We start from the raw sequence: 12,659 nt of genomic DNA on the forward strand, positions 1-12,659 counted from the left end.
CTGCCTGCAAACATGTGCGTTTCCTGCTCTTCTGCGGCACAGCTCCTAACTAGGAATCGGGCACATGGTACTGCCTCGGAGATAGCGCTGGCGGCTGACGAGCGTCTGCTATACATTCCAAAACTCGAGATACCGCCTGGGGCATTGCGTTGCATTTCGTCGTGTCAGCGCACCTTGCTTTATAACCAATTCAGCTTATCGCTTAATTGAGCTGCCGTGACTTCTTGCTTTATAGGTGCCATGTCAGTAAGCACTATCTCCGAAGTGGTACCACGCGCCCGATTCCGAGTTAGGCGCCGCGCCGCAGCAGAGCGGGAAAGCGCACACGTTGGCAGGTACAATAGGACGCACGTGCGCCCTTCTGTGATCTCGAAACCAGGCGACCCGCCGGCAGATGGCAGAGGAATGCGTTTCAGTCGCAGCTTGCGTGTCCTGGAGACTTTTGTCCCCGACTGTACCTACAAGAAACCCAAGAGGAAATGGCAACTGAACTGGCCAGGCGCAAACAGGCAGCTGAAGCATCTGCAAGTTCACACAAAGCTGCTCCTCCAAGGAACGTCAGCCCTTGTGCCCTCTAACGCAAAGCAGTTTGTGTGGAAATTTTGTCACCAGAATATCATTACCTGTCTATGTAATGTGGTACAGCCTATTTTTTCTGGGAGTGTCCAAAAGCTAAATCTTAGCGCTAATTACATTTTTAGATGCCGTTTATGTCGGGACAAAAGCTGAAAGTGACGATGTTGCAAGGCTCTCAAAAGCAGCGCCAGCCATATATGGCTAGCAGCGACCGAAACGGGCACACAACTGACCAACTGATGCAGAAAGAGAGCTGGTCGTGCACAAAATGTGAGTGTGGAAAGCCGCTTGGGAATCCCAACACTGCGTAATGTCCTGTCGAGTCCTTAACATTTATACTTCCTTGGGATTGCTCTGTTTCACCACTCAGTCAAGACTTTGCAGTTTACCAAGCCTTCTTTATTTCACAAAGGCCAGTAAAGCAGTCGGGAGTGACAAGGAAGACAAATCACAAAAAAAAAAGAAAAATAGCACAGGGATCCAGTTTGATGCCGGCAACAATGTGTTGTCATGATTTGTTGATGAGGAATGCCATGCTTTCTGCCTACATCCCAATGTGCGTGAGTAATGCTGCTAGGGGGCACACCGGCAGAGCTGCTAGAAACACCTTTCTCTGACTTACCCTGCTCTATCAATTGCAGGACCACCTGCGGCTCGGCTGTTGATACGGGAGGTGCTGTAGGGCCCTACTGCCTAACACGTAAGTCATTTATGGCCTGACCTCTGGGTACTCTTATGTTTACCGTACTAACAGAACCCATGCTTTAGCATTAAAAAGGCAACTTTTTTAATGAACCTGCAGTATATGAAAGAAGTTTGCTGTGCGGTGATAGAGCCGAACATGTCATATGCAACACATGGCTTATATCTTGCATAGAGGATATTCATTCATAAAGGGTGGAAACAATAATGCTGAGAAAGAAGGCATAAACGGCAAAGAGCTCTCTACTCTACTGTTGTGGCTGCGCTCTGTTGCTGAGCAGAATGACCGAGGAATGTCCTTCCTACGTCATGACTACGTAGCAAGTTCCCAATGTTGCTAGATTACCTCCCAAATAGGCTCCACATGCATCCATCAGGTGCACATTAAAAGATTGTTTGATTAGCTTTAAAATTAGTTTGATCGTGCCCTTCAGCAAAGGACTGGTATTTTTGAGGTTATGTTGCAACCTGCAACTCATTAAAGCGATAAAATGAGCGCTGGAATTTGGTTTCTGTACCTCTTTCATGTGAAATTATTTTTTTCAGTTGCTGACGAGGACATCCTTGCAAAGAATGAGATCGTGGATCCTAGCATCGGCCTCCAGAAAAGGAAGGAATGGTAAAATAGAAAAACTTTTCACTTTCATTCAGTGTATAATATACATTAAAAGAGTTTAGGATAGTGCAGGGGTGGCCAGAGTGACATGGAGTTATAGCCGCAGACAAAACTACGAAAGTTTAGAGTCACTGGAAAAAAGAAAGTGGGGGGGGGGGGGGGGGGGGGGGGCTACTTTTAACAAGAAACAATATGGAGGGAACAGTTATTTCCATAGAGGACAAGTATAATGGGCGATAACAACAAATGACACTATGCATCAGAAGGTCCTTTCCACTGCTAAGCAAAAATTAATACACGATTCACTAGCCAGTCACTGCCCCTGACAACTGTTATGCGTATACGGTTGAAAGTCTTTCTAGAACAATAAAGGAAACAGGGTCACTCGACGCATCTATGTGGCAAAAAGCATTCCAGGTGTATATATGTAGTGCGTTGCCAGGCTGCCAAGACTTGTAGCTCTTTCTAAATTCTAGAACCCTTTTCGTCTAGGGGACACGTTTTCCAGGAAGCCGCGAGCTGCACTTGGACCCGCAAAGAGCCGCGTGCGGCTCGCGAGCCTCAGTTTGGCCACTCCTGAGATAATGTAAGCACAGTAGATTGAATCGATTGCAACAAGAAGTCATTAAAACATTATTGTAGCCAGGCTTTTAATTGTAGTTACAGCCAGTGCCTGGAAAACATTCTGTTGTCATGCTCACCTGATGCAACTAAGGGATTATGTAGCTGTTTCATGCAGATGCCATGAAGCTTTGTAGGCCCATCAGCTTCGCAGACGCCCATGAAGATAGGAATTCATGTGTACTGCTGTCTTAAATTTAAAGGCCTAAATTTCATTAATGTAATTATTTTAGTGCATTTTCAATGCATCTTGGAGTATACAGTACCACTCTACGTCAACGACTGGTATATGTGAAGCTGTTTCTCGCTTTTGTTTATAAAAGATCCATGTCGGGCAAGGTGTGCACGTCAACCAGGAATGCGGGCAACATGCGGAAAGCAGAGTGTGACTCCATGTTTTGCAAGATCACTGCTGCTTCCATAGGGTGAGTAGAAGTGCTTTTGGAGAGGTCGGTGACCGGCACCCTCTCCAACAAGGCAAAGGCAGCGAGGCAAGGAAGGCGTTTGCCCCGCTCACTCAGCGCAAGGTGCAGGCTCTCTCATTAAGCAAACATTTTTAAAATCTTGATATGAATCTCGCGGAGTCGCGTAAAATATTTCATGCTAAATTCGTATCAACGAAAGCGAAACAAAATTTATATTTTGAAACACAAGGAATGCATGAATGTGCATTTATTTATGGCAGAAAATATCTTGTATGCAATTTACACGATCCTAACATGCCCCCGATAGAAACACACGGTTATAATCAACCCACGAATGTTGAAAAAATGAATTAATGTCGATTCTACTGCGTAGATAAATGTCGATTCTACTTCGCAGATAAAATAATGACGGCTGAACCACATACACTTTGTGGAAAACATTTTATCAAATGCACATACTCAGAAAGTGCCCACACTATGTGCTGTTGAAGCCCTACATCAAAAACTTGCAAGCAAAAATTCGGTTTCTTTGTCTTTCCAACCAAGCTCGCATGTCACCGTGGACCACACCGAAGACACCACCAACATCACTCGGTTTTCTGTTTTTGCCAACGCAGTTACTTTGTTTTATAGAGGTAACCTTATAGTAAAATCGGTTTTGCTTTTCCAAGGCTGAAACACCATTCCACGAGATCGCAAAAACAAAAAAAGCGATTTTGGATTCAGATTGGATTGGATTTGAAACATGTGTTGATGGTGATGGGGCTGGCCACTTTGCACAGTTTTTTTAGCATTTTGTTTAGTTTTGGTTTTTGGGTCCGATTGTAACATGGATGTAATTTTGAGCTCCAGTTTTTGGGTAAAGTGCGGCTGATCCCTGGCAGCAGCACGCAATCAGCCGCCAGGAGCCTTGAAAGCTTACAGTCGCCGATCGTGGCCTCCTTGCCACTATCAGTTGTGGAGCACGCATTCGTATCAGCCGTCGCAGCGTGTAGAGGAATTCGGAACACCCAAAAATTTTCACGTCGTATACAATGCACTTCGGCCGGGGAATTTGTTAATTTGTTTTATTCCGAAATTCGTACCAGTTAGTATCACCGAGATTTTACTCTAGTAGGTTCCCTACTGAAAAAAACCATTTGAAATTCAAACGGGTGGCACACTGGTCGCCCGTTTGAATCAAACCTGTCGATCCGTTTGGATCAAACGTGATTATTGGATACGGGTACCCGTTTGGAAACGGTACCCGTTCGAAACGGTACCCGTTTGATACAGGTGCCCGTTTGATACGGGTGCCGTATGGTACGAGTACCGGTTCGACATGGCGCGTGACCACACGTTTGAACGTGCCTTTCGAAAGGCAAATTATGCGCTAGCCCTAAATGGGTATCGTCTGGGAGGTTGGTTATCTTAAACATATTTAAGATGTCCCGAAACTCGTATACGTATTTATAACATGGAGAAAACACGTAGAACAAATGCACTCGCGTAGGTGCTTGTAAGTGGACAGGAAAACCGACACAAAAGATTGTTTTCAATTCTCCTCGAAGTTTATTACCTCTTCTGTAGAAGTACAAACGTGCAAGCGGTCTGTGAACACTATACAGGTAGACTTTCGGGGAAATTATTCTCCTGGCTGCCGCGCGAATAGGCGCTGCATAATTCTTTAGATAATTTAGAAGAGTACGCGTAGAAGAACGGTCAATCATTGCCAACACGTAGGTTGCAGTGCACTTACCATAACAATAGCGGACTTGAAAGAGGTAATCCGTGATATTTGTCGACACGGTCAAAGCAGGACAACCACACAAACACAAACGAGAGGGAACGGCTCCTTGGAAGTTTCAACACGATGCGGCGCACAAGCTGTCATTTGCCGAACCCAACCAAACCGCGAGAATTTGCGACTTCTTTGAAGAATCGCTCGTTGCCGACATACACGTGGGTCTTTTCGAACACTGATAGCTTTGGTGCACATCCAATACGTTGTCGAGAGGCGTCCCAATAAGACCGCAGCGTTAGGCGACAGATTGAAGCAGGTAGGACGAGCGAACTTCGAGCAGCAACTGACAACAAGCAGACAAAGAAAAAAGCGGCTGCAAGGCGCGCCCTTCCGGATCTCGATGCTTATCAGCGTGTAGCTCGCGCGCTGCTGTGGGTCACGTGACAGGGGTGACAAGAGAGGAGGGAGGGGGCGAGGTCAAGGCGCTGGGACCACCGGGACAAACCTCTCCCTCTCCCCAGGCATTCCAGGGAGATGCGTTTTTGTAGTCCCGAAGAACAAACGCGCGCGCGCGCGCGCGCTCGAACTTTGGAAATGGCGGCGGGGCTGCCAGAAGCTCGCCTTGCGCCCGAGCGAAGAAAGAACTCAGCGCAAGCTCGTAGTTTGAGTGCTGCAACCGCGGGCGTGCTCCCGCAATGCTCGATGTTCTTGCAGCCGCGTGTACGCGTGCTACCTTCCCTGCCTCTTGAATTAAAGTGAAACGGAGTCTAGACGTACATTCTTTCACGCGGTCGCGTCTTTTGCGAGAGAGATTCGAGCTGAATAAGTAAATTGAGGAAACAAAGATGGACAAAGTATTAAAGGTCTGTCAAAAATATCGGCTCACCAACGTCGCGCGTTTACGTAAAACAAAAAAAAAAAAGGTGTTAGTTTTAGTTGCAGTATAATCGAAAATCAGCGCAATTGAAATATAAATATCATTACTTGCATTACGCGGACGATCTGAAATCGATGAACCGGCGCTCCCAGCCTTCCGGAAAACATTGGCTGCCACGGCGGAAACGCTAGGCGTGCCCACGCCGCCGATCTGTACGTTCAACATCAAATGGGCTCCGGAGAGCCGTTTGATTAAACCGGTGCAGTTTGCAACATGGTCGCCGGTTTGAGCAAACGTGCGACAACTTTGCCCAAACGAGTCGCCCATTTGCCCAGACGAGCGACCCGTTTGCCAAATAGGTGACCGTTATGGCTCATACGGGGGGCCCCTTTGGGCCATACGGGCGACCCCTTTGACAAACTGGTGACCAGTATGGTTAAACGGTTACCGGTATGGACCCGTTTATTTTCATATGGGCGCCAAATGGCTTTTTTCAGTAGGGTTGTCTGCTAACACCTGGACATGTGATGGGGGTACCCCGCCAAGAATGAGTCAGTCATAACAGATAATAACCGTAAATAATCCCGCATTTGTATTTTGAACAGATAAATTTATTTTTCGTTCTAAGCAACAAACTCGAGCAAGTGCTCGAAGAGAAGTCAACTTAGAGCTCGATGCATCGTGGGCTATCCGGCAAAGCTGGCGTGGCTACGAGCTGTGCCGTTCGGGTGCATAGTGGTGGTGTAGATGCGTTACAGCCTAGCCATTTGAAACACCTGTGGGCTTTACGTGGACCAAAGCGGACTAAGCCGTCTAAGCGCCTATGTGTGAGATAAGTAATGTCAAGGTCATCGCGTTCAGGGCGAGATTACTCCAGCAGTTGAGTATACCTCCACACAGCGGCGCTGCTCCGATGTGTAGTGCAGCTACATAGCGGTTTTCGCCACGTCACGACTACGTCCAAGATCCCCAACATTGCTAGATTACCTCCCAACGAAGCTTCAGAGGCCTCCACCAGGTGCACATTGAAAGACTGTTTAATTACCTTTAAATTTAGAGCCAGGCCATGAATGGAAGATCTTTCAAGGAATGTGAAAGATTGTTTTTATATAGAACTGCATTGTTCTTTCTGGTGCCCATGATGCTATTTTTTTTAATTCTGTGGCGTGTCTAAGCTGTTACCACAGCGAGGGATGATAACCAAGTATAAGCAGTTTCCAACGTACATTGTCTACTTATCTACAGTTGTAGCTCCTATTTCTTACAAGGTCACTAGCCTAGCAGTGAGATTTATAGACATTGGCTACCTGTTTTGTGCTTAAAAGAATCTAACAGAAGCCAGGGTGAGCTGTCTATTGGGAGTGGAACATAAATGAGGATACTGCGGTACTTTTGCTTTCATGGTGATCTCTGAACACTGTAAATACTAAGAAACGTTGAAGGCTTGTTAGGTGCCAGCTGCCACTTAATTGCTTTCATTTGAGACTAATTTACCCTTGGTCTTCTCAAACTATGACCCTCCAGCCCGTATTTATGACATTCTATATTGTTTTAAGTCTGAGCACTGCAAAAAATAATTACCCTGGAATTTAAATATTCCAGGATGCTTTTGACTACACCTGAGCGAGAAAGGTACCGCCAGGCTGAAAGGGCAGCCCGGCACCAGAAGATACGGCGGTACCTGTCAGAAAAGCTGTCCAATTTCAAGAGAAATCAGTACAAAGGTATGTGCATCTATACTCTAACTTCCTTAATTAAGTAATATACTATTTTGGGTCTCAAGTTTACAAGCAATTATTTTAAATGATGGTATAGATAAATTATTTAGAGGTTAATATATCTAAATGTTTATGCAAACAACTTGAAAGTAGTCTGTTGATCAGCTGACCACTTGAACAAGGCTGTGGGTTGCTTGGTCGCTACTGCCATCCCATCAGGCCGTGCTCGCTCACTCTCCAAAAAGTTGCATGGTCACACAATTACAATGAAGCATGTCACTCTTACTGCCCCTTAGTCGTCTCTAGGCCCACTCTGCTGTTTACGTATGTCAATGGTCGTCCTGTGTTTGGACTCATTGCTGATCTCTGAATTGCCCTTGATATGTCCAGGCTCATCCCTTTGCCGCCTGTCCTCCCCCGATGCGTGGTCCCACCACGAACTGCCCATGCTGTTGCAGGTCTGCCATCGCTTGCACCCCATGTTGTAGCCTTTTTACCCTTTTCTTCATATTAATTTAGCTTAATTTATATATTGCCAATACTATTGAAATGGAACAAATGTACTATCGCAGCCAATATGAGCTGAAACGCCACTGCACGTGGCACGCAATGAGAGTTGTCTCTCAGATTGTTCAGCAAACCTTGGTATGCGTTGAGGTAGAAACAAATCTCTTCTTGTGCTCGTTGCACCGCTATGCCGTTCTGTGTCAATTTTAAGCTCATAGTGGCACAATGAGTGCAAGAAGCAACCTGCCTAAACCTCAGCAAACACAGAGGTTCACTGAAAATCCGACAGGTGGCTCTGATAGTACCACACGCCATGCGTCATGGCGCTTCAACTAATATTGGTCACAATAGTACTTCCTCAAATGTTTCTGTTTTTCTGTACCACCTAGCCATTCCACCCAGCGAAACAATGTATGATTTCATAGCTTCATAATAAAAATATCGAAGCAATGCAGCTTGTTTGACTTTATTCTTCTTAGTAGCTGCATTCGCCGTACTCAAATGTCGGGCTGGCGATTACCAGTGTGCAGTGGACAATATAATTAAAATATAAGTGGGATATGCACCTCGTCATGCTCCAAGCATGGCATAATTAAGTTTCCAGATTATGCATTCACATATTGTTGTGTTTTTTTAAGTTGTGGCCAACCCGAACTGTTTCAAATTAGCCATGAAACCACCATAATCAAACCGTAAAAAAATAGGCGTCTCAAAATACGACAGGTCATTCGACCATCAGACCAAACCAACAGGCCATCAAACCATCAGGCCAACAGACCATCAAACCATCAGGCCAATAGACCATCAAACCATCAGGCCAACAGACCATCAGGCCATCAAACCATCAGACGTCCCAAAATACGACTCCATCAGACCATCAGACCATCAGGATTTTCCTGATGGTCTTTTCGATAGGGTTACGTCGTACTCTTGCAGTCGTAGGCTCCATCGAGCGAGGCGTCCCGATGGGTCCTTCAGGCTCGCTAACCAACACAGCGAATGGTGGTCAATGACCACCCGAAAAGGAGTCCCGTACAGGTATGGGCGGAATTTCGTGATGGCCCAGACGACGGCCAGACATTCCTTCTCGGTCGTCGAGTAATTGCGTTCCGCAATCGACAGCGTCCGGCTAGCGTATGCGATCACGCGCTCCGCACCGTCTTGTTGTTGGACCAGTACCGCTCCGAGTCCTGTATTACTGGCGTCCGTGTGGACCTCCATTTCGGCTGATTGGTCGAAGTGGCCGAGAATCGGTGGTGACTGGAGCCGTCGCCTTAGTTCGTCGAATGCCTGTTGTTGTTCTTCACCCCAGTAGAAGTTCACGGCGTCTTTCGTAAGGTGCGTTAGCGGCGCAGAAAGCTTGGCGAAATCCTGAACGAATCGCCGGTAGTACGCGCAAAGTCCAAGGAATCTTCGGACGCAGTTTTGTCGGTGGGCGGTGGAAAGGCCGCTACGGCGCGAGTCTTCTCAGGGTCAGGACTTACACCTTCGTTGCTCACCACATGGCCCAGGAACTTCAGTTCGCCGTAGGCAAACCGGCACTTCGTCGGCTTGAGGTTGAGTCCTGCGGTCCTGATTGCCTCTAAAACGGCCCGAAGGCGTCGCAAATGCTCGTCGAAGTTAGCCGAGAATACCACGACGTCATCGAGGTGATCGAGACAGCTCTGACACTTGAGGCCTGCCAGGACGGTGTCCATGACACGTTGGAACGTTGCCGGCGCCGTGCACAGTCCGAAGGGCATCACCTTGAACTCAAACAGTCCGTCGGGCGTGACGAAGGCAGTCTTTTCTCGGTCCCGTTCGTCGACTTCGATCTGCCAGTAGCCACTCTTAAGGTCCATCGACGAAAAGTATCGGGAGTGGCGCAGCCGGTCCAGCGTGTGGTCGATGCGGGGGAGCGGATACACGTCTTTCTTCGTGACCGCGCTGAGCCGCCGGTAGTCAACGCAGAATCGAAGCGTTCCGTCTTTCTTCCTTACCAGCACAACTGGAGAGGCCCACGGGCTGCTCGAAGGCTGAATGATGTCGTCGTTGAGCATCCCCTGTACTTGTTCATGAATGGCCTCTCGTTCCTTTGGGGAGACCCGGTACGGCGGCCGATGCACAGGGAACGCGTCCTCGTTGGTAATGATGCGGTGTTTCGCAACTGTTGTCTGGCGCACCCTCGACGTCGTCGCAAAGCAGTCGCCGAACTTGGCGAGGAGGTCTCCGAGCTGTCGTCGTTCCGTGGCGCTGAGCTTGGGGTTAATGTCAAGCTGTTGCGGCAATGTACTGGACGGCTGACATCGCGAGGGCTCGTCGGAGATCGCGGCGATTTCGGCGTCGGCCCGGAGTTCCTCGACGTGTCCTATAGTGGCACCTTTCGTTAGATGCTGCGCCTCCGGTCGAAAGTTCGTCACGAGGACCACACAACGTCTATCCTGCAGCTCTGCTACGCCCCTTGCGACGCCTATTCCTCTTCCGAGAAGCAGTTGGACGTTGCCTTCCAGAAAGACTTTCCCGCTGGCAACTGCGTCGGTCACGACGGGCACAAGAACACTCGACCGTGGCGGCAGGTTCACGTGGTCCGCAATGACTCGGACGGCGGCTGGCGACGTTATGGATTCCTCCGGAGGTAGCACGGGCTTTCGTAGCGTCAACCTGTTTGCTCCAAGGTCGATCACCGCACCGTACTCACAGAGGAAGTCCATGCCAAGGATGACGTCTCTCGAACAGTCTTTGAGGACGACGAACTTCACGGGGCAGGTCTCTCCGTGGATGTCCACGCGCGCAGTACACCTTCCCACTGGTGTGATGAGATGTCCGCCGGCGGTTCGTATTTTTGGGCCATCCCACGGCGTCATCACTTTCCGAAGGCGGCGAGAGAGCTTCCCACTTAAAACGGAATAGTCTGCTCCGGTGTCGACGAGTGCCTTCGCGTCGTGGCCGTCGGTGGTAACGTCGAGGTTATTCGACACCGTCACAGAAGCGTCGTTCCTATCCGTTTTGTCGCTAGTGTGGGAGCCCTCCGACGTTTGTGGAGGATATTGGCGTCGTTCGTCACCGGCAATACCACCTCCCGGTATTGCCGCACTCAGTTTTCCCGGCGAGGCAGAGGGGACAGGCTTTCTCGGCGGGACCTACAATGAGGCGATGCAGGGCGTTGCGGTGATGGCGATCGGTAACCGCGGCGGGGAGACGGTCCTGGGGAAGGCGAACGGCGGAGGTATTCGTCGATGTCCCTAGGTCGCTCTCCGTAGCGTGGTCTCGGGTCGTCGGGGTGGAAGCCTCGTAACCCCTGCTGCCGGTACGGGCAACGGCGGTAGACATGATCGGCTTCCCCGCAATGGTAACAAAGCGGGCGTCGGTCGGCCGTTCGCCACACGTCAGTTTTCCTGGGTGCTGGTTTTTCCGGGCGCACGTGCTGTCGTTCTTCGCGACGTTGGTAGTACTGTGGCGCTGGAGGTTGACGTCGTGGTGGAAACGTAGCTTGGCGGGGAGCTTGCGGCGGTCGTCTGGCCATGGCGGCGTAGGTCAGCCTCGGTTCCTCAGGGGCTTGCTCGTTGACGGGAGTTTCAGGCAGCAAGGCCCGCTGTACCTCGTCGCGCACGATCTCGGCGACTGACAGCGACGCCGGACGCTCAGTAGCGGGGGGCAGCTTTCGGAGCTCCTCTCGGACGACGTCCCGGATAACGGCGCGTATGTCCCGGGTGCGGGCACCGATGTCGTCATTAAGCCGCGTGGAGGCAACGACGCCGGGATGTCGTTGGTAGTAGGAGGCGCGTGCTTGGAGGGCGCGCTCCATGTTCGTTGCTTCCGTGACAAACGCTTCGACGGTGGTCGGCGGGTAGCGGACGAGGCCCCCAAAGATGTCGTCCCTCACCCCGCGCATGAGGACACGCAGCTTCTTGTCATCGGTGGCTTGTGGGTCGGCACGCGCACTCAGTCGCAGGACGTCTTGAACGAAGCTGGTTACGCTTTCGTTGGGGCCTTGCGTACTCGTCCGAAGGAGGTCCTCGGCTCTCTCCCTTCGGTGGTGACTGGCGAACGTCCCTCGGAGCTCTCCTTTCAGCTGGTCCCATGACGTAATCGAGGTTTCACGATTCTCGAACCAGTGTCGCGCCGTTCCCTCGAGAGAAAAATAGACATTTTGAAGACGCTGTTCCGGATTCCATTGGTTGTGCAGCGCCACCCGTTCGTATTGCTGCAACCAATCTTCGACGTCTTCGTAGATCTCGCCATGGAAGGACGTCGGTGTACGAGGGGCGACGGGCAGGTAGACGACGGGGGTGACGGTCGGGGTCTGCGACGACTGGGGGTCCATGGTCGGCTTCGTCGACTGGTTGGTCTTCTTCGGCAGTAGACCGTATGAAACCCGTGCAAAGTACCCCGCACCTCCACCAGAAATGTCACGAATGAAGGTGACGAAAAGGCGAACAGTGAACTGAAAAGAAAGGTTTAATGGGCGAACTTGTGCCAACCAAAAATAAGTAACGAAAGAGCGTCGAAGCAGCAGAAAAGCAGGCGGCGATTCAGCGGCGAATCAGAGAGCGCGAACGAGACTGAGACTGACTCGACAAGGTCGCGGGAGCCGCTTATCTACCCTGCGTCACTATCTCGAAAGTTCGGCAAAGAAGGTTCGAGCGTCGCGCGCTCGGGGCGAGGATGAACTGGCACTTTCGAGAATAACAAAGCAGAAGGAAAGTTACGTCTGCTGCGAGAATGAGCGGGAATCTTCTAGAAGACCGTGACCAAGCGGTGCCTTCTCGGCTCTGCGGGCGGCAATATTTGGGTGATGTAATTTAGATTCGGGAGTTTTACTTTCCCCGGAAAGTACCACAAAAGTAGCTTACGTTAATTACCATTGCAGGCTGGGAAAATGCACAGTGCTAATCACACTTGTCTATAGAACGCG

At 49.8% G+C, this 12,659-nt stretch overlaps 1 long non-coding RNA gene across 1 annotated transcript; it reads left to right on the forward strand.

Annotated features, from left to right (window-relative positions):
* Positions 1-1,243: 1,243 nt before the first annotated feature.
* Positions 1,244-2,929, forward strand: LOC120841183. Its single transcript, XR_005715706.2, has 3 exons — positions 1,244-1,276; positions 1,825-1,897; positions 2,839-2,929. It is a non-coding gene; the product is annotated as an uncharacterized LOC120841183 (long non-coding RNA).
* The last annotated feature ends 9,730 nt before the right edge of the window (positions 2,930-12,659 follow it).

This window comes from Ixodes scapularis, unplaced genomic scaffold (genome assembly GCF_016920785.2).
Source record: "Ixodes scapularis isolate PalLabHiFi unplaced genomic scaffold, ASM1692078v2 PGA_scaffold1__304_contigs__length_218370807, whole genome shotgun sequence".
In the NCBI taxonomy this organism is placed as follows: Eukaryota; Metazoa; Arthropoda; class Arachnida; order Ixodida; family Ixodidae; genus Ixodes; species Ixodes scapularis.